This window comes from Acomys minous (genome assembly GCF_964271855.1).
Source record: "Acomys minous genome assembly, chromosome: 1".
NCBI classification, from domain to species: Eukaryota; Metazoa; Chordata; class Mammalia; order Rodentia; family Muridae; genus Acomys; species Acomys minous.
The window spans coordinates 168,427,271-168,449,495 of NC_140483.1; the positions used below are offsets into that span (position 1 = coordinate 168,427,271).

At 36.2% G+C, this 22,225-nt stretch overlaps 1 protein-coding gene across 14 annotated transcripts in view; it reads right to left on the reverse strand.

The window, feature by feature from the left end:
- The window catches only part of PTPRD (protein tyrosine phosphatase receptor type D), a 2,167,047-nt gene that overhangs the window by 1,768,732 nt on the left and 376,090 nt on the right, over window positions 1-22,225 (reverse strand). The gene's annotated exons all lie outside the window — the stretch shown is intronic.

Sequence of the window (22,225 nt, forward strand, 5' to 3'; positions counted from 1 at the left end):
CGGGAGACAACAGATTCAAAATAGCCTAGCTGACAATGCATTTTCTTTCTTAATGGGGTGAGCTAGCATTGTGCATGGTGAGTAAGAGTAGAGACACTTAGGGAATCCGAGGTGAAACTGAGAACTTTGGACTTATTTTGAGGGGTTGTTCAATTATTTTTTGTCTAAAACAGCTTTAATTTTCTATGAATTTCAAATTTGGCCCACACATCTTGTAAAAGTTGAACATTACTTGAATTCTGACACCCTTTTTCTTTCATTTACATGCCTATAGCAAAATCTTTAAAGGCTTTTACGATGGGCAGATTATATATTTATTATATATATTATATACATTCTCAAATCAACTATAATTCAATTTAAAATTGTATCCAATTGTCTTTGTATGGGTGTATGTGGTGTGTGTGTGTGTGTGTGTGTGTGTGTGTGTGTGTGTGTGTGTGTGTATTTACCCATGTGAGTCATGTAGATGCCACAAGTTGGAGTCAGGTAGTGTCTTTACTTTGTAAAGCAGCATCACTCAGTGGATTGGGAATTTAAGCTTTGACTCCTTTGGCTGGTACCAAAGCAGGATTTTCTGTCTTATGGCTTTGGTTCTGGATTACAAACATTTACTGATACAATAACATTTTACTTGAGTATTGGGAATGTGAATTAGGTCCTTACTTAACCCTCATAGATATTTTCCATCACAATTCTTTGTTTGTTTGTTTTTGTTGTTTGTCAAAGGAAGAGATCAAAGTGGATTTTATGGGGACTGAACATAGAAATGCTAAACTTGAGAAAATACTAAGCAAATCATCCTTAAGCAGCATCATGAAATAGAAGTAGAGCATACAGGAATAATGAGGATGCTGTCACCGATGGACAGTGAGATCCTGAAATAAGTGCGTTAGAGAAGCTGAGTATGGTTAGGAGAGTTTTGTGTGTTCCTTCCAAACCGTAGCCTTCACAGACTCTTCTCCATGTTTTATCTACCCGTTTGACAGCTGGATGAAGGGACCTGAGGTACGAAAAAAGGAAAAATCAAGAGTGGGAAAGTATGGATGTCAAACTTGGAAAAGACCTCTATAACCCAAATATGTCATGAAAAAGATAATATATTTCTTTACTATGCTGTGAAAATTCTGGAGTTTCTTCTCTGAATCAGCTTGCTTCTCCCTAATGAACTTGTTTAATGTGTATATATATTTTTTATAGAGAATAGCATGTTTGTTTTACTCCTATTTCTGATACTATATTATTTAACCAAGTAATTTCTGCTTTGCAATAATGATCCCGGGTACAACAAATGCCCATATATATTGTCATTACCAAAGTCTAAATACAGCTGTGACATATTGGTTTTAACTTCTCTTTCTAATCATTTATGAATTTCTAATTACTCTCTGCATTGTTCACTCATCATGTTATAATATTTATGGAAGTTTCACCATTTTTGAAAATTTATTGAGGTTGTATAAATTATGATTTTCACTCCTATCTAATGTTGTTAGTGGGGGCAGACTCTGTCTTGCTGGTGAACCCAACTTTTCCTACTTCAGTCCTTTAGCCCATGAATATCAACTACTACATTTTTCTTCATCGAAGTCCTTTGGAAGTCTTCTGTATGTGGAAAAGGTGAAAAAGTTGAAGCTGTATACTGTTTCTAGTTTGAAGAGATGTAACCTGGGTTTGTAATTTTAGTTACAATTAATGCAATTGCTTTATTATAACGTACAACTTATATTATCAAAGGCTAAGAGAATGTGGATAGTTCCATGTACAGATATTAATAACATCTTTTAGGCCCATTGATTTACTCTTTTGTCCTGATTGGTAAAGGTGCTCCTATTTGCCAAAATTAGTGGAAGCAGAGGTTGTTTATGGATTTGTAAACACACAGATCACCACACATATATCATTCTTATCAAATTCTGAGTTCTCCTTAATAAGTGCAGGTTTCATGGCAAATTACAATTGGTGGACTTGCCCAAGGTATTATCTGTGCATTAAGATTTCCTTTATTTGAGAAAGTAATATCCCACTCTCCACTTTACTGTGGAGAGTGTTCTGTCCATTGGCTAGATCTGGGTATGGGTTTAAGGTTTACTGCCTGTATTGTCCTTGGCTGGTGCCTTAGTTTGAGCGGGACCCCTGTGCCCAAATCTGCCTATCATAATGTTCTACTTGTAGGCTTCTAGGACCCTCTGGATCCTTCTACTTTGCCATTCTCCCATGATTCTCTCATCTAGAGTCCCACTAGAATGTCCTCTCCTCTGGTGCCTCACCTTTGACCATGTCCCCTGGAGGGGGAGACCTGGTGGCACTCAGAGGAAGGACAGCAGGTTACCAAGAAGAGACTTGATACCCTATGAATATATACAGGGGGAGGTAATCCCCCTCAGGAACAGTCATAGGGGAGGGGAATAAGGGGAAAATGGGAGGGAGGGAAGAATGGGAGGATACAAGGGATGTGATAACCATTGAGATGTAACAAGAATAAATTAATAAAGGAGAAAAAAATGAAGAAAAAAAAGAGTTCCTTTATTGTGATTTTCTGGTTAGTCTCTTTGTTAATGTGTAGGTAAGATATGAGACCTCATCCTACTCTCTTTAGGCAAGATTAGTGTATATCTGTCTGCACGCCATATGAAAGATTCTGTTCAGAAGCCCCACTAAGTGGATGCTCATTCTGTTATATTTCAAAGTATCCACTGGAATTTGACCTTTGTACAACTTGGAAAGCAAGCAAATATTTAGCGATATCTTTTGGGCAAGGTCATGAATTATTATGTTTCATATAATGGGTAAAAGCTAATTCCAAACTGTAGCCTTAAAGTATGTAGTCTCACCTATCCCTCATGTTTTCTTGCACCTGAACACTGTGCTTACCGCCACCCTTAGATTCACATGTAATTCTGTTCTGGAGGATTTGTAGCTAGGAATGCAAACGGCATAGGTGATAATGAGTTTCAAACATAATCAGTGATTGATATTTTCAGGTTTTTCACTTTATTCAAAACATTCTATTTGATAGTTAACGATGGCAAGTAGATGAAAGTATAATGTACATTCATTATATTGAAAAATGGATTCTATAAGAATGAGCAAATAAAATATTAGAAACATTAACATTTATATGACATTAATTTTATATTAACATTCTTTTAGTGTTCATATATATATATATATATGCATATATTTATATCAGTGATATGTACTATGGGAGACCTGTGTAGGAAATTGTATTAAAAAATAGATGGAAGGGAAAGAAGAACATGAATTTACAAATGTGTTATCATGTAATTATGATGTTGTCTCCTGTATTTATGTCATTTACACTTACCTGCAAATAATTCCTTTCTCCATGCTTTTTGAGATGTCTCTCTGTCTCTCTATGTGTGTGTCTTTACGTGTGCATGTGCGAGTGTGTGTGTGTGTGCTTGTGTGCATGTGTGTGAGCATGTGTGTGTGAGTGTGTGTGTGTGTGTGTGTGTGTGTGTGAGTGTGTATGTGTATATGTATAATTTTTACTTGCAATAAAACTAAATGTTTACATCTTGGGTAACAGCATACACCATTTTCAAATAAAAGATAATATAAAATTTAGAGGATGACACCAAGAAGACAGAAGATTTGGTTTCATTTAAAATTGCCAATGATAAGATGCTTCAAAAATGTATTCTGCTTCTCAAGCAAATAGAAATACATGTTAGAAATTCATTCTAGAACGAGAATATTAATTCATGAGAACCAGACAGAAATGAAACTCCTTTCTCTATTTCTTTTTTTAAATTTAAATTTTATTGATTTATTCAGATTATAACTCAATTGTTATCCCATTACTTGTATCCTCCCATTCCTCTCTTCCTCCCATCTTCACCCTATTCCCCTACCCTACGTCAATGACCGAGGGAGACCTCCTCCTCCACTATATGGTCATATGCTATCAAGTCTCATCTTCGTTGCCTACTTATTCTTTGAGTGCCACCAGGCTTCCCCACCAAGGGGTGATGGTCAAATATGGAGCACTAGGTTTCATGGCAAAGTTAGTCCCCACTCTCCACATGACTGTGGAGAATGTCCTATCCATTGGGTAGACCATAGTAGGGGTATGATGTTTACTAGTGTATTGTCCTTGACTAGTGCACTAGTTTGAGGAGTCCCCCGTGCGTCCCAATCCACCCATCACAATGTTCTTGTAGATTTCTAGGATCCTCTGGGTCTTTCTATTTCCCCATCTCCTATACTTTTCTTACCTAGAGTCTCAGTGGGATGTCCTCACATCTATCCCAATCTCCTGGTAAGTAAAGGCTTTCATGGGACAGGCCTTTTGGGCTAGTGCCCAATTACAAGTGAGTATATACCATGTGAGTCTTTCTGCTTCTAGGTTAACTCATTTATTATGATCATTTCTAGTCTCATTTTTGTCCACAAATTTCTGGATTTTCTTGTTTTTAATAGCTGAGTGCCAAAATATATAAAGAACTCAAGAAATTAAACACCATCAAACTAAATAACCCAATTGAGAATGGGGATCAGAACTAAACAGAGAATCTCAACAGAGGATTATTGAATGGCTGAGAAACACTTAAAGAAATGCTCAACGTCTTTAGTCATCAGAAAAATGCAAATCAAAATGACTCTGAGATTCCATCTTATACCCTTAGAATGGCTAAGATAAAAAATTCAAATGACACCACATCCTGGTGAGGATGTGGAGAAAGAGGAAAACTCCTTCATTCTGATGGGAATGCAAACTTGTACAACCACTTTGGAAATCTATCTGGCACTTTCTCAGAAAACTGGGAACAGGGCTTCCTCTAGACCCAGCATTTCCATGCCTTGGAGTATACCCAAAAAATACTCCACCACACAACAAGGACATATGCTTAACCATGTTCATAGGAGCCTTATTCATAGTAGCCAGAACCTGGAAACACCCTAAATGCCCCTCAGTAGACGAATGGATAAAGAAACTGTAGTACATTTATACTACAGAATACTACTCCTTTATTTCATTGTCAAAATTCTACAGCCACCTCTTTTCTTAGAAACACAGAAGTCTTTCATTCTTTCTACTTAGGCCTTCAAGTCAAGACAGATGTTCATCCTCCATCAGATCAAAAACTGAAAATCTGCGACAAGTTCATTTTATGCTATTTCTTGATTATTGCTTTCAATATGTGCTTTAACAATTATAATTAGGAAACTCACAACTACAACCATAGTAGACTTCTTTCCTCTTCTCTTATTAACCTTTCTTGGTCTTTAATTTTATAAAAGGCACTAGTGATATCAGAAGAGTTTTCAGAACTGAAAGTTGCTTTATAAAACAATTTTTCTTTGTATTATGCCAAGTGTCAAAACAAGTTATAATTGCTTCTGAAAGTTTTAAGTGGTTTAGATAAAACTTGTCCTTGACTATTGACCTAATCTGTTTCTGGCAATATCTTTCATTGTCCTCTTTAGGCCCAACCACAAATATGTGTATTTACACAAGAGATGGGGGGGCATGGGGAGGGGAGTTAGTTTATAAGACATACAAGAATATAAGAAACTATAGCAAAGTCATTTCCAAACATTAAGACAAACAAATAATCATTTTAGTCTCCTGAAGCTAAAAGCATGCACACTGAAAGCAATCTATTACTGAAATCCTGTCCTCACCATCATAAGTATTGAAAATGGATCACAGCTCCTTTCCTGTGTCCATTAAAAGAGTATCAAAGTGATTTTCAAAACAGTTACTGCAATATGCCACTACCAATGCCTTTGCTGGGGTTGACACAAGCCTGATCACTTCACCTGACCAAGAAAGGAGTTGGAATTCATTCTATTTATAATGTTTATATTCCCTCATAGAACAAGGCAAAGGTACTCAATATTCCTTATGTAAATATTTCAACTACATCCTAGTATATAGCCCATTGTATATTCAAATCAGCAATACACAGCTCCATGGAGGATGTACAAAGGAACATGGTTGTGGGAAAGGCTATGGCATTTAGAAAGCAGTTTTGCATGTTTTCAACATACTATATCTTTGGACAATCTTTCAGAAAATTGATCCTATCACAGACAAGATTTTGGGGAGTTGACGCTGTAATAGGACCAGGGTAGTATACACAAACTCTGATGAGTTTTGAGCACACTTAAAAAAAAAAACAAAGGAACAACACAAAAATGTATCACTGTAAGTTTGGCTACCCTGGATCTTGCTATGGCAATCAGGTGATCCTCAAATTCAAAGAGAACCTCCTTCCTCTGGTTAGCGTATGAATGCTGAACTCAAACAGGGAAGTCTGCTTTTGTCTTACTGTATCTACATGCTTGTAAGTCCTGAGCTTTGAAGAAAATGGTTGCTACTTTAAAAATAATTAGAGTTGATTTTCAGCCAAGATTGATACGCCTATGGCTCAGCACAGGTGTAGGAAAGGACACAGAGAGATTGTAAGAGTCAGAGGACCAGGACATCTTCTCTGAGATTGTGCCTTCTATATATTATAGGACAGCTATACACATAAAAGATAACTGCATGAATAAAACCCAGAGAATAGCAACCTGTGGACATGCCAACATAGTGGCAATCTTACGTGGCCTCACCCTAGATGAAGAACTATAGGGAATGAGTGACTGCTGCTAGAAAAAAAGTATGGCTTTTATAGGGTTAAGCCTCTTAATTGGTTGTCTGACCCGAAGTGGTCATTCCTGAAAACATACACATATGAGACACATTAAATGGATTCAGAGGTTGCGTGTGTGTTGCGTGTGTGTGTGTGTGTGTGTGTGTGTGTGTGTGTGTGTGTGTGTGTGTGTATGAGAAAGAGAGAGAGAGAGAGAGAGAGAGAGAGAGAGAGAGAGAGAGAGAGAGAGAAATAATTAAAGAGAAAGAAACCATTAATTATAGAGGGAGCAGGTAGAGGGCCACTGAAGGGGTTGAGGAGAAAGAAATGGGCCTCTGGAGGTAATGGGGACATAGGGAGAACATAAATAGTACAAATATAGTTCACATATATGAAAGCAAATAAATAAATTGGATTTTAAAAACAAATAATATTGAAGCATACTATGTTTCTCATAAAATGTGTCCTTTTTCCTATTTACTTTTCTGACAATTCCATAAAACCAATTAAAAGCACATGGCATGTTAAATCCTCATAGTCAGGACCACACCCTTGCTTTTCACTCTCCATGTAATGTGCACCTTGCAAGCAAACACATGTACTCAGACTCAATCACACAATGACTTCAGAGAACATTGTCTTTTATAAAAACGTCTAGAATCTTGCTTGCCAAACTCACTATTTAGTGATGTAAATTCTTACTGATTTATAGTATATCTACTTTTCTGAGCTGTTAAATTGTTGATAATTGTAATATTTTCTTTATCAAATCTGAGGTTACTGTGGAACAGAGCAAACATGTTTTAAGTACAGCCTTGGAGTAAAACAATATAGTGAGATTACTGCATTTGACATTGTTACTTATAGTCAGTAAGATAACCAAAATTTGAAATAAGTCAGTGCTGCTTATTTACCCACACTTCTGTGCTATTAATAAACCAAAATTCCACATGAATGATTAAAGAACAAAGTAAAATACTGTCAGAAATAGAACTTTTGTTGTTGTTGTTTGTTTTTTGTTGTTTTTGTTTGTTTTTTGAGGCAGGTTTTCTCTGTGTTATTCTTGGCTGTCCTGGACTTCCTTTGTAGACCAGGCTGGCCTCAAACTCACAGTGATTCACCTGCCTCTGCCTCCAAGTGCAGGGATTAAAGGAGTGAGCCACGACGCCTGGCCTAGAAATAGAACTTTTTAAAATGAAAGATGTCAGCAATCATAAGTGGGGAAAAATCCTCCAGGGATCTTCCTTTATCTCAGATGAAGTGTCATCAGTTTCAAAACCCTTGATATATGTTGTCCAAATGAATTATCAGCTGAAAAAAAAAACACTTCAGCCATGCAAAAGGCCCATTCATGCTTTCCAAGCACAACCACTATGAGATCTAAGATGGAAGTCGTCTCAGTGCCTGCCCACTCTTACAGGAATTTGCTTAGCCTATGTCTATTTGCAGACCATCTTCCCGGTGTAAGATAGGGAAACCCATTTTACATGTCTGGAAGTCGCTGATACTGTTTACCGCTTTCTGTCTCCTGTGTCAGCAAAGTAACTACTGAAGGCAGAGAGGCCTGTTCAGCTTCAGTTGCCTTGTTGAGGTAAAAACTGAAGAAGATCCCTATAGATTACACCAAAAGTTAACAGTTTCCCCCCATTTTTCCTGGATATTTATTAATAAGAGTGATTTCTAATTTAATTCTTAATTTTCAAACATGAAACTCATCATTCTATATGAAAAATTCATAAACTATTCTTAGGCTCTGTTTTGTGGTAGCTTAGTATATTACAAAGAGACCCACTGTAACATTGACATAGGAATTTTATTTCACTTTCCTCATTTTAATCTTTCATAGCTAATAATTGTCAGGAGCACAAAGGTAACAAAACCAGACTACAACATGAGGCTTTGAATGTGGTCAGGTAAAGACATCTTGAAGCAGGCTCCTGATGAAGATAACCTGTGAGCTACCAAGAGTGAATGAGCTAATGTTAATTCTTTCACAATTGGTTTTGTGTGTACAGTAAGCAGTTGACACATACATCATTCTAGACCCCCTGGAGGTGCAGATGCTGTAATCCATTGGCATCCTCCTTGCTATCTTTCTAGTAGCTTTATTAAGAGTCAAAACTCTCTAAACTCTTGAAGAGGCCACATGTTAGTCCCCTTCCCTGACAGCGCAATATTACATACCTTGCAAGAAAATATTATACTTGTAATTCTCTTTTTATTACACTTTTATACTTGACTCTGAACTCTTGGAGAAAGAGTCTATGCTCATCATCTGTGAATTTTTCATGTTAGCATAGGAGAGATGAATAGGAGACATAGTATTAGTTTTTCTATAATCATAAAATAAGAATAAATGTATTAAAATAAATAACCTAACCAATTGCATAGTTTATTGACAGATTACAGTGACCCTCAGAAGCCTTGTTAAACACCATCACCGAGAACATATTTTCTATCAGTAGGATGACAGTTTGCTTTAGTCAACTACCTTGCACAGGATTTGTCTATGGAAGAAAACTATGCATGCTACAGCCATGTGTTCATTAGTCTAGATGGCCATTTTCCATTTTGTCAGTGGATACGATTCCAACTCTGATGAGGTAGGAAACACAAAATTCTGCATACACATTCAGGCATAAACAGATATGTAGTACTTTTATTTCCCTGGATTTGACATGTATATTTGCATGATCTAAAACCTAAGAGAAAATAAAAGTTATCTTAAGCCAGGCATGGTGGCACATATGCCTGTTATTCCAGAACTCTGAGGCAAAGGTAGGTAGATTTCTGTGAGTTTGAGGCTAACCTGGTCTACAAAGTAAGTCTAGGCAGCCAAGTCTACACAAAGAAACCCTATCTCAAAAAGCAAACAAACAAAAACCCAAACAAACAAAAATCAAACAAAAACAAAAAGTTATCTTAAGGAGCTTAAATAGAGAAAAATAAATCACCTTACATACTGACTTAAAAATTATAAAGAAACAAACAAAACCATTCTATATAAATTAACTTCTAAATTTTCAATGGAAACTAAAATCTAAACATTAGCAATAAATGTATAATGGGCTTTCTACTCAGAAAGATGTCCTTTCTTATACTGTGCCTATAGTCGTAGTATTGCAATTGATCTTTGTATATATCATTTAGTATCATCTTTAATGAAATTTTAAAATATTCATGAACTATTTGACATGACTTATGATATCCCACAATTATTATAAATAGGTAAACCCATGTTGGATTTGCATGGACAGCACTGTCCCTGCCTCTGCTCCATAACTGAGCTACAACTTCTATCCCATTTCCTTCCCCGTGTTATTTACACATGCTATGCACACTCAATGTGCACATTTCTATGTCCTACACCATTAAAAAATAAAATAAACAAAGTATGCTAGATTTATGTCTGGATGACAAAATTTTTATTTTATTTTTTATTTTATAGGTTATACTATAAAGTATGTGTTGACATTGCATTACTGTGAGTCACCCCAACTCAGACACCATATGCCTTAGAAAATATAGACTTGGATTTGACCCTTTTTGATAAAAGTAAGTACTATGGAAAACATTTTCAAAATCAGGTAAGGCACAATCCTTGTAAAATTTGGAACACAATTGGTTATATTCATAGAAACACTAATCAGAGATTTTAAAATGATAAAAACGATCCTCATAATTTTGGAAACATCACAAAAATAGATTACAAATGGTTTTAAGTGAAGTAACAATATGCAAGATATAAGGATCAACACTGATTTTAACTTAGATATAAATGCTCTTAGTTTCCTTATTGAGCACCATAAAGTCTTCCCTTTAAGTATTAACAGCAATTGTTTTGCTGGATGAATGCTTGTATACACAGGGTGTGCCTATTAGTGTTCTGCATTAATTGTAGAAGTCCACCCTGTAATCAAGAGACTGTGTGTGGAAGTGATGTGAGTTTCGCAGATCCCCAAACAAAGCAAACTGCTCTGAGAGTCTTCTATGTTCACCCAAATCTGAGAAGATCAGTAGTGGTGATATGAGCTCCAATTCACCTGCTCGGTGCCACAGCTGAGGAGGAAAGGTCTTGAGATCACTAGAAAGCCAACGCTTATAAGAGCACAACTTCTCATTTCAGTTGAGGAAAGTTAAAGACCAACTGCTCTGCTATTCTTATTTGCATGTTTATATGAAAGGAATATAACTTTTGTGTGTCCAGGAGAGATAAAATATTCAAGGGAATCATAGTAAAATCTATGATTCTTTGTGAAAGAACGTACATAACTTTTCATTATAAAATGTATATGTTATATGCTACACTTTATAATACATATGCTTATGCATGTTCTAAAGTGATTTAGTACTGGATATTTCCCTTTATTCAAAATGAAAATCTGTAAAATAACATATTAATGTACATATTTGGAAAGTCTGAAGCCAGTCAGTGGGAAATACAAAGAAGAAAGAAATTGTAGGAGGACAAGGATGCAATGGGTTTACAGAGTTATAAAAAGTGCTTTAACTTCATCTTTGATAGTTTTTAGCCAATTGTTTTTCTTTCACAAAAGACAATATAGTAACCAAGTTACCTTCTCAGTGCTTAAAATGAAATATTATTTATCCCACCCCACCCACTGCCCATCTGCTATGTTAGTAGAATTTTTATTTCAAAATCAGGTATGAACACTAGGACCACAAATGCCATATGTTGCTTCGATCTAAAAATGTTCATTTTATAATGATTAAATTTGGGGAATCATATAATAAATGAAGTTAGAATGCCTAATATTGTTTTTAATCAGGAAAATCCTGTAATTAATAGCAGACGCAAAAAGAAAATAGTGAACAAAAACAAATATCAACCAAACTATCAAATTATAGAAATGACAATTGTTCTTTATTGAAATGTGTAAATCCCAGAGCTTACAAACGTCTCTAGTTTTCATTTAACTAGAACTAAATGTTTTGAGAATTAAGTAGATGAGCTTGTATTTGTATATAAATTGTTTTAAATATGAACATTTTCCTCTCATGTGTGACTATTTTCTCTGCTACAAAATTCCACACATCACACTTCTTCTCTAAAAAACAAAACATAATACAAATCAAAATGACTCTGAGATTCCATCTTACACCTATGAAAATGACTAAGATAAAAACTCAAGTGACAGCACCTGCTGGCTAGGATGTGATGAAAACGGAACACTCCCCTACTGCTGGGTGGAATGCAAACTTGTACAACCACATTGGAAATCAATCTGGTGCTTTCTCAGAAAATTGGGAATAAGTCTACCTCAAGACCCAACTATATCCATCCTGGACATATACCCAAAAGATGTTCCACCATTCAACAATGACATTTGCTCAATTATGGTCACAGCAGTGCTATTTGCGATAGCCGGAAACTGGAAACAAACTAGGTGTCCCGCAACTGAAGAATGAGTAAAGAAACTGGTACAACCGCATACTGAGACACTATTGATCTATCAAAATCAAGGACATTATGAAATTTGCAGACAATTGGATGGAGCTGGAAAAGAACATCCTGAGTGAAGTAATCCAGACTCAGGAGGACACACATGGTATTTACTCACTTACAAGCAGATATTAGCCACATAATACAGGATAATCGTATTATAATCCACAGATCTGAAGAAGCTAAATAACAAGGAGGAATCTAGGGAGGATACTTAATTATTTCTCAGAAGGGAAAACAGAATAGGTACTGGAAGCTGTTGAAGAGAGGGATCAGCATGGGAGCCTATCATAGATGTCTTCTGAAAAGCTCCACCCAGCATGGGATTTAAGCAGAAGCTGAGTCTCACAGCCAAACTTTGGGCAGAGTGCATAGAGTCTTATGGAAGAGTGAAGGGATGAAGGACCTGGAGGGGACAGGAGCTCCACAAGAAAACCAACAGAGCCAAACAATCTAGGTCCAGGCGGGGCAGTGGAGACTGATACACGAAACAAGGACCATGTATCTAGAGAAACTAAGCTCCCTGTTCAGATGTAGCAGACAGGCAGCACAAGACTTCATATGGGTCCTCTAATAAGTGGAGCAGTGTCTGTCTCTGCGATGGACCCTGTTGCCTGTACTTCTATCTGGTGGGGCAAGGAGGAGGGGAACTGTCCTACCAGACCACAGCACAGAGGAAGAGGATCCAGGCAGTCCTGATGAGACTTGGTAGTCTGGGGTCAGTTGATAGGGGAGAATGGCTCCCCTTCTCTGAGAACTAGGGGAGAGGCATAGTGGGAAGAGAGAGCAAGGATGGAACCAGGCTATAAGCCCTCTTATTTATCTTTCCAGCATTTTCTTCCTCAACATTTAAAGCCTAATATTTGTTTTAACCTTAGGAACAGTCATAGGGGAGGGGAATAAGGGGAAAATGGGAGGGAGGGAAGAATGGGAGGATACAAGGGATGGGATGATCATTGAGATATAACAAGAATAAATTAATAAAGAAAAAAAATCACACTCTAAAAAAAAAAAAGAATTGCCAGAACAGTTATCTTTTAAATTTAATTTTAAAAAATTTATTCATTTTACATCCCAATCATAGCCCCCCCCCACCCCCGGTTCTATCCTCACTCCCTCTTTCCCCAATTTCCCTCTCCTAGTCCTGAGTGAGGAGGAGCCTAATAACATCAAGACATGTAAAGTGTTAGCAGGACTTCCTGGAAATGCTTTCCAAATTAGATGCACGTCCCTGCTGTCATCCTTCCAAGTACTACCAACATCCTTCTCTTACTCTCTAATAACTCAAGGCATACAACCTGTAAGTATTAGGCATGCAAATATCAGCTAAAAAAAAAACCAAATAAAACAACTTTTCTGGCTTTTAGTGGGCACTGTTCTTTAGTATGAAAATAAGCAGTGGTTTACATTCTGAAATTAAGCACTTTAGGAATAAAAAATATAGTCAGGGATGATATTTATTAATATTAGATGCTCTATCTCCAGGACACTGGAAATGAAAGAAGAGCTGAGAACCTTGCGTGTATTTGATGTAGGCAGTGATGGCAGAGTAGAGAAAACGTGATTAAAAAGCTAGCGGGAAGCAGAAAAAGAAAACGGACTAGAGAAAGAACAAGAATTTTAAGTGGAATACTTGGGTAATTTTCTTTATTTGGTAAGATTTCGATACTTGTGAGTTTATACTCATTTCATCCATTTTTTTTGTTTCAATATCATTCATTGCATTTTAAACTTTTGTTTATGTTGTACATATCCCCATGAATTTTTTCTCCCTTGAGTGCCCAGATTCTGGTACCACCTTGATACTAAAGAAGTAAATATGGAGTCTTGTTAAACTAAGTTGGGATTATTAGAATAGTCTGTTTTATAAAAACACAATAATAACTGTGACTAATGCACAAAGCCAAATGGCAATACTTACACATTAATAAATAGGCTTTCATATGGAAACAAGAATACTAGAAATATTTGTAAAATAAACAACTCAATCTATACACACTAGTCATTTAATGATACCCTTTTATATTGTTTAAGTTTGCATACAAAGTAACTATAGGCAAGTGCCCACTACTCATAAACACAGTAAATATACACTGAATTAGAAAGTCTATGATCATATGATTTTGCTTGCCTGCACCTACTAAAAAAGTCCATTAGCATATGTGATTCAGCAAGAATAATTTGAGTATTGGGGCTTAGACTATATCTTTTGAAATAAATGACAATAACAAATTCCTTGTAGGATGTAATAACATCTACACAACAAAACACTAAGAAAATAAATCATTTGAGTCATTCCATTTGCTGAGTGTTTACATCATACCACACAGTACACACTTAATAATTGTACTTTCTCAATATTACAGATGCATGTTACTTTCTTTTTTTTCAAAAAAAACCTTTTTATTCAAATTATATATATACACATATATCATATGAAAATATCTTTAAAATATTTTGTTTATTTTCTTTAAAAAAATTTTTTTTATTAATTTATTCTTGTTACATCTCAATGGTTATCCTATCCCTTGTATCCTCCCCTTCTTCCCTCCCTCCCATTTTTCCCTTAGGTGGTAAACTTTAATCCCCTACCCAGATCTAGCCAATGGTCAGAACAGTCTCCACAGTTGAGTGGAGAGTGGGATATGACTTTCTCACGTACTCTGGTGCCTCACATTTGACCATATCCCCTGGAGGGGGAGACCTGGTGGCACTCAGAGGAAGGACAGCAGGTTACCAAGAAGAGACTTGATACCCTATGAGCATATACAGTGGGAGGTAATCCCCCTCAGGAACAGCATGTTACTTTCAAATACAGTGACTTCCTATTGGATTCCAGGTAAGAGTGGTATGAAAGAACATGGAAATAAGAGCACTCAGAGGATCCAGGATCCCTGCAAGAAGACCATCAAGGCTGGTGGATCTGGACACAGGAGGGGCTGCACAAACTGCTGTACCAATCAAGGACAAAGCATGCATTAAACTTAAACTCCCTTATTCATATCTAGCCAATGGATAGCTCATTCTCCATGGTAGTGGGAGAGTGGGGACTATCTCTGACATGAACTCTGGTGCCCCCTATATGACCACTTCCTCTAGGAGGGAAGGTCTAGGAAGAGGAAGCAGGCTATTCAGATGATACGTGATAGGCTGTGGTCATATAGTGGCAGAGGAGGTCCCCTTCTGCCAAAAGTCTAGGGGAGCTGAATAGGGGGAAAGACGGAGGGAGGAAAGACACAAGTAAGAAGATAACAATTGAGATATAATTTGAATAAATTATTAAAAAATAAAACAAACACAGTTTATGCACTATTTCACACAGTATATAGAGAACTGGAGGACAAAAATCCTATGAAGAATAAACAGTTAATTTTTACTTGTAAATAGGAAAAAGCATCAGTGTCAATACCTGTGCTACAGTATCTCGTCACATTGTCATATAACAGTGTTTATTACTCACTTATTGAGTAATTCATCCAAATCTATTTCTGTCATATGAAACTTGAGAACTATTTGATTATCTTACAAAAAATTGGTAGTTATTTTTCACAATGTGGGTAGTTTTTAAAAATACACTCAAAGAAAGAATAAGCAGACTACCAAGATGAGACTTGATAGCCTATGACCATATAGTGGGGGAGGATGTCCCCCTCGGTCATAGACCTAGGGGAGGGGAATAGGGTGAAAGCAGGAGGGAGGGAGGAATGGGAGGATATAAGTGATGCAATAACAATTGAGTTGTAATCTGAATAAATTAATAAAAAATAAAAAATACACCTATAATCTATAACACACACATATATAGCATCAAGTAACAAACTATCAATTTGCCAAAGTTATAAAATGTAAGTGCACTAATAAAGCCAAAGGAAGTATATTATATATTAGAGGTCCTGAACATTATAGTATTTTAATTTCAATTTATTTTAATTTATTCAGACTGCATACCTATTGTTAGCCTCTCTTGCACCTTCCATTACCACCCTTTCTCCCTCTTCCTCCCTATTCCCCTCCCCTAGACCTCTGAATCAGGACAGGGACTTCTTTCCCTACCATATGACCACAGCCTATTAGGTCTCATCCACATAGTTTTATTTTTAATTTAATGTATGCAGTCTTAAGCAACATATTGTTACCAGTTAGAAACCTTCTAATAGGCATTCTAGAGATATTAAAGTAATTAAGCACAAGCTTATGATTTGCTTGTGGGCTGGGCACTATGAAACAGGATATTAAAAGACTGAAAATATACTCCAGATAGAGTGCTGTGGTATGTGAGCCTGTTTGGCCAATTTCACTGTAGTAGATTGAATCACTCTCCTTTTCCTTTTGGCATTAAGATTGAATATAGCAGTCTAAGTGAAAGAAAAACATAAGTGTATGTTATTTTTCTACTAACTGTATATTCACATTGAGAATGAATTCATCTATTGCAATACATTTTCTTACATTTTAATTCTGAATAAAACCAAAACACTGATTTAATTTTAAGAGGTAATTCATAATTTTAAACTTAGGTAACAGATGAGAATGGCTTAGTTTAGATTAGAAAAATGGTCTTAATTTTATTCACAGATGTGGCTAATTTAGTCAATGGGCTGATTTTAAAAATGGGCGATTTCAAGTAGCACTGACTATGTTAAAGCTTTGTTTATTCTATAGCAGCTTATGCTAGCCCTTCTGTATGTCACAGTTATCCCTACTGTAGTTTAAAATACTCATAATTTCTATTCCATCTCTGTTACACAATTTTTGTATTCTAGTAAGAAATTATATTATGGGACTCTGGCTAGGATGGGGAAATCAATGTCCTTGTCCATATATCCTGACTATTCAATCCTCCGTAGATGGGTTACTACACAGACGCTGCAATCTCCTTTAGGGAAGCAATCTTACTAATGTGCTTAGCAGAATGAGGTTATGAAAGAGAACTTTGCCAGCAACTGTGCTCCTACTCAGAAGAACAATGACCGCAGTTGAGCCATCTTCTAAAACACGGTGAGCAATGTGATCTGTGTGTAAGCCTTGCATAGGTCCCCATTGAGACAAGAAGGAAATTGAGAAAATCCAGGCTTCTCTTCCGCTGCATTGATAGAGTTGTTCTAACAGTAACAGGGACAGCCAAAAGGACAGGAGGCTCATTATGGAGAGGAAGCTGAAAAGCAAATATAGGTCTCAGGGAACTGAGCAAGTGAAGGAAGTAGACCATGTGCCAGCGCAGCGTGGGAAGCCTTCTGCGTTTCCCAAGGGATTTCATTTAGTGATCACGCAGATCAAGCATGTTTAAATCTTAAGATGGAAACTTGAATAAAGTAAATCCAAAGTAAGTGACTATTATGACTACCCTGTTAACCTGCCCACGAATCCTGTGACCATCTTAGAGATGAAAGAGGGTCCAGTCATATTTGTCTGCATGCATAACTCAAGAATAAATAATGTAACATGTCAGGTTCTGTTGTTTTGGTTTTCTATCATTGACCAAATCAGTCACAAAATCACCAGAACATTTTCAACACTATGTTCCGTATGGTCTCAAACGATTGGAGTCAACAGAACAAGCAGAATGATACAGATAGGAAAAGAGTTTCATTTTTGTTCTTTGATGTTTTTTTTTTTTGTTTGTTTGTTTGTTTTTTTTTGTTTGTTTGTTTGTTTTTGCCATAAAAGCTTAATGATCTGAGCTTATGTGACAATAAATGCCTGGTTTGGTTCCTGTGGCTCTATGCATGTGTAATCCTAGAATTGTGGAGTTGAGGACAAGTGAATCCCTGCAGCTTGCCCCCAGGCTTTCTTGGTGAGTTCTAGGACAGTGAGAAACTTTATCTCAAAAACTGATTTGGGCAGGATATAAGGAACTTATAATTGAGTTTGACTTTTGACTTCTAAATGCCTGTACTTGCTTATGTATAAATACATGCACACCCAACCAAGTACACATATATAAGCACACACTTATGAACATATAAATACAACAAATATATACAATGAATATAGTTTGATAGAAATATTTATGTGCTCAACAAACAAATTAAAATCTATTCCATTTGCAAATTAAATGTAATATTTACATATGTATGCATATATTATTGAATTCAACATTTACACTTACATGATGAATTTACAGCAAAATTTATAAATGGAATCAAATATTCTTATATGTCAAAAATTCTTCCCACAACACATATATTTTTTGTAGTAAAAATCATTTATCCAGTCTTATTTACTATTACCATCATCTCTGGTATAATTTGATTTTGAAAACATGTAAAATTACATGTCAAAAACCCAGTCCAGAACAAATGATATTAGAAGCAGAGAGTGAGTGATAGCTTTTGTAAAGAGATCCATTAACATAATAAAAGGTCAGAGAGGATGCTGGATTAAAATCACACCACAGGGGATTCAACTACACAGGATACAATGGTCAGACACTCCTCAGAAACAGAGGAACCAAACAGAAAGGTGACACTTAAATCTATTGCTCATTCTAATCTTAAAAGATAGTCCTTTGTTTTCTTGCCTACTTAGACTTGCTGTACAATCCTTTTACTATTTAAATTATCTATTTTCCGGCTCAAAACTCAATTTTTTAAAAAGCTGGCTAAATACATTTCTCCACTTGTAGACTGAGTTTGGGTGTAGGTGAGTTTTACCTCCTTCAGTGTGACCTTGTATTTGCTGGGCATCCCTCCTCCACCTTAGGGTTGAATTGTTCATAATCCTGTCTTAGTCCCAAGAAAGAGACCTTCAGGGGAAATGATGGATCTTTGCTCTTGTTTAGTAGTTATCTTTTGTTTGTTGTCATGGGGTCTCTGGTTATTGGTATGTCTGATTAAAGGAAAACACTTCTCAGACACCAAATTAATGAAGAAGGTGGTGGGATTTATTTTTGCCTGAGGTCTGAATCAATATTTGCTTTTGCACAATGAGAATAACCAATCTTCCTGCCTACATGAGGATTGATAAGACTTTTCTGGACATATTTTTGAGATCTTTATAGATTTATAATGAAGATAAGTCAGTCACTCAGAAGTTTCTAGAAATTATTTATTTTGATAAAACAAGGTAGAGACTAAAGAAAAAAATCCCAAGAATAATAATAACTGTCATTTGTTCTACCTTCAAGGATATTATAGTTGATGTAATTTTGGTGCCTCAAAATTCAAGTGCTGAACACTTCAAAAAATTCAAGAAAATATTCCTAGCTCTAGATCATGCACTTTCTTCTGAAGTCGTAGAATGTGACTTATTTACAGGAAAAAAAAAATAAAAAGTTCTCTTGTTTTTGTGAAAATTATTGTTCAGGTAAATCAACAAGGTTTAACTCTGGAATGCTGTATGAAAATTGTATTTAGTCAATTAAAGATGGCACATTGAAGACTGAGATGGTGTATATGTTAAATAGGGCCATTATACCCGCATTGATCACTATCTGGGTAACCGAAAATTAGTCTAGTGATTGTCATAGAACTTGTGAAGCATTTCCAAGGCAGAATGAACATTAGAGCAAATTAAAGAATCAGTGATTATTTGCATTGGCTACTTACTTTCCAAAAGTCTGTCAAGGTATATTTATCTGCCATATTAGCAACCCTATGTTTCATTTTGAGAACAGAAGGGGCATGGTGATTAAATATCCCCCAGAGATTGGGGTGTTTGAATACTTGGTCCTGTTGGAAAGCTTTAGAAGTATCCCACTGTTGGGATAAATACGTCACTGGGGGCAGGTTTTGAACATTCATAACCTTGACCAACATTGAGTTTACATTCTCTGTGCCAATTTACTATGAAAAATATGACTTCTCAAATTCTTGCCTCTGCTCCCATGCCTTCTACTTGGTGTTTTGCCTCCCCATCATGAAGGACCCTTATTCCTCTAGATCTGTAAACAGAAATAAACTCTGTTCTGTCAGCTGTCATTATGTAAGTTACATATATCTCATAGACCATTCCATTGCATATAAATATACAAAGATGTGTATTATATGTTACTTACAAAATTACATGTGCACAAAATTTTATTTTGAAACATGGACTCTTAAACAGTAAAATAGTAAATTTTAATGTATGTTTGTCAATCTTTTAAAACGGTAATTGTATTTTTTTTTCATTTTATGTCTATGTGTGTTTGCCTGTAAGTATGTGAACCATATGTATGCCTGGCACCTTTAGAGGACAGAAGAAACTGTCAGTTCCCCTGGAAGTGGCATTTCAGATTGTTGTGATTTTGAAAACTGTGGTGACTTAGAAATAAATAGTGCATGTGCCAGGAAGAAAAACAAACAAACAAACAAACAAAAAGCAATATTAAAGTAATAAGAAATGAAGATGGGGAAAGCAAAAAAGCCCAAGTTACAGTAAGTGGGATTGGTAACCCATGTCCAGAAATAGATGGCAAAGGAAGAATGAAAACATTCTGGGAAGATATCATTACACAGAGGTTTCCTGCAGAAAAATAAAAGTTCAGTGCGTTCTGATTTGCTTGGTTTGGTTTGGCTGTTCTTAGTTTTTGTGTTAAGCAGAAAAAAAAAGATGCTTATTGTCATTCCAATTCTGTGATTCCACTATTGAGTTTAGGAACAGCAGGATGTTTGGGGCTGAGTGCACATCCACATCCACGTGAGAGCCTCTGTGTTCAACTCGGAATTTTCAATACTTCGGAAACTTGCTAACAATTCAAACAGTAAGTTATTTTTAAGACAAATACTTACTTTTATTTCTCCAAGTTAAGATATGTAATGAAAATGTTCACAGTTTCAAATCAGTAAGTCTACGTATATATTTAGAATGAGATAGGCACAAGGGAAGATTTCAGAAGCACTGAAGAAAATTTCTCTTCACACTGAGATCAATTATGTCATTTTACTTTGCATAGAATTACTTGTCTTTAAACGTGTACTTGCTATGCTCAAACAGTAATTTAAAAAATATACAAATATTCTTAGATTCTAAAAAGAACTTAGAGTTAATTTTAGAAAAGGCTTTAAGCATGAGAGTGAGATAGACAGGATGGAAGATTTTTTTTTTCAGTCAAAGCCAAGTTGTATGATGGCTTCCCAAGGAAAGCATTCCTACCAGAGCATCTGGGATGTGTGGTCTGTGGTTACCCATTCAGAGTTATTGCCTTTGTGTTTTAAAAGAGAAAAAAAGGAACAGCTGCCAATCAGAAATCACAATCTGTCCTCAAGCATTAGTTGAAAAAACAGAACATGACAGTGGGCTGCATGAGATGAACTCTCTTAGGCACTTTCTTCTGGTCTCTGTGTTAGAAAGGACCTCCTCTGAGTGTCCCCAGGGCAAATCTGGCTTCACTTGAGTGAAGGCTGAGTATCATTTCCAAATCAGCCTGCCTCCCAACATAGAGAGTTTTGCATAGATGATAAAGATATTTCTATCTCTGCAATCTTGTAATTACCTCAAGAATACAAATACAATGGAAAAATTCAGGGCAGGAGGGTGGCAAAATCTACCTGCTCCTCACCTTTTAAGGTCCAGTCTGTCTCCTATTTCCGTTCTTACTCATCTCAGACCAGCACTAATAACTGGCCAAGGAGAGTGCTTGGTAATGAAGAGGTTGCCTAGTTTTTCTACTGAAAATGAAATTCAACTGACAAAATAGGGCCAACCTTTTCCATGTGTCCTTTTATCTCAGTTGTCAACCCTGCCTTATATTACGTGACCATATATTAAAAGACCATAAATGAAAACACATATTTTAATCATCTCATTCTGCCCCACAAATATTTTTACACACTGAATCATGCTATATTTTAAGATCGCCGGCATTTAACCAAGTAAAACTGAACCAATCAACCAAGCCTTTAGAAACCACTCTAGCGTATGTGAAGCCAGCTGTATCCAGTCAAATTCACTGATGGTGCCATATATTGAGTGACTGGAAGCTTGTCAAAATTCTGAACTGCAAATCACATGGAAAATGAAGAGTGTAGCTACTGTTCTCATGGTCTCATTTGCCTATAAATTCTGAGAATTCTGTTGGTCTCTTAGAAATGAGAGATAGAGGTCTAAAAAAAGAGAAAGATGGGTTTGGATGTGTACAGGGGTCACCTAAATTCTCTCAGTGGAAAGGCCAACATTTCAAATTATTTTCTGTGGTTGGCTCAGCCAGGTTTCTCATTTTTTGTGTCTTCCA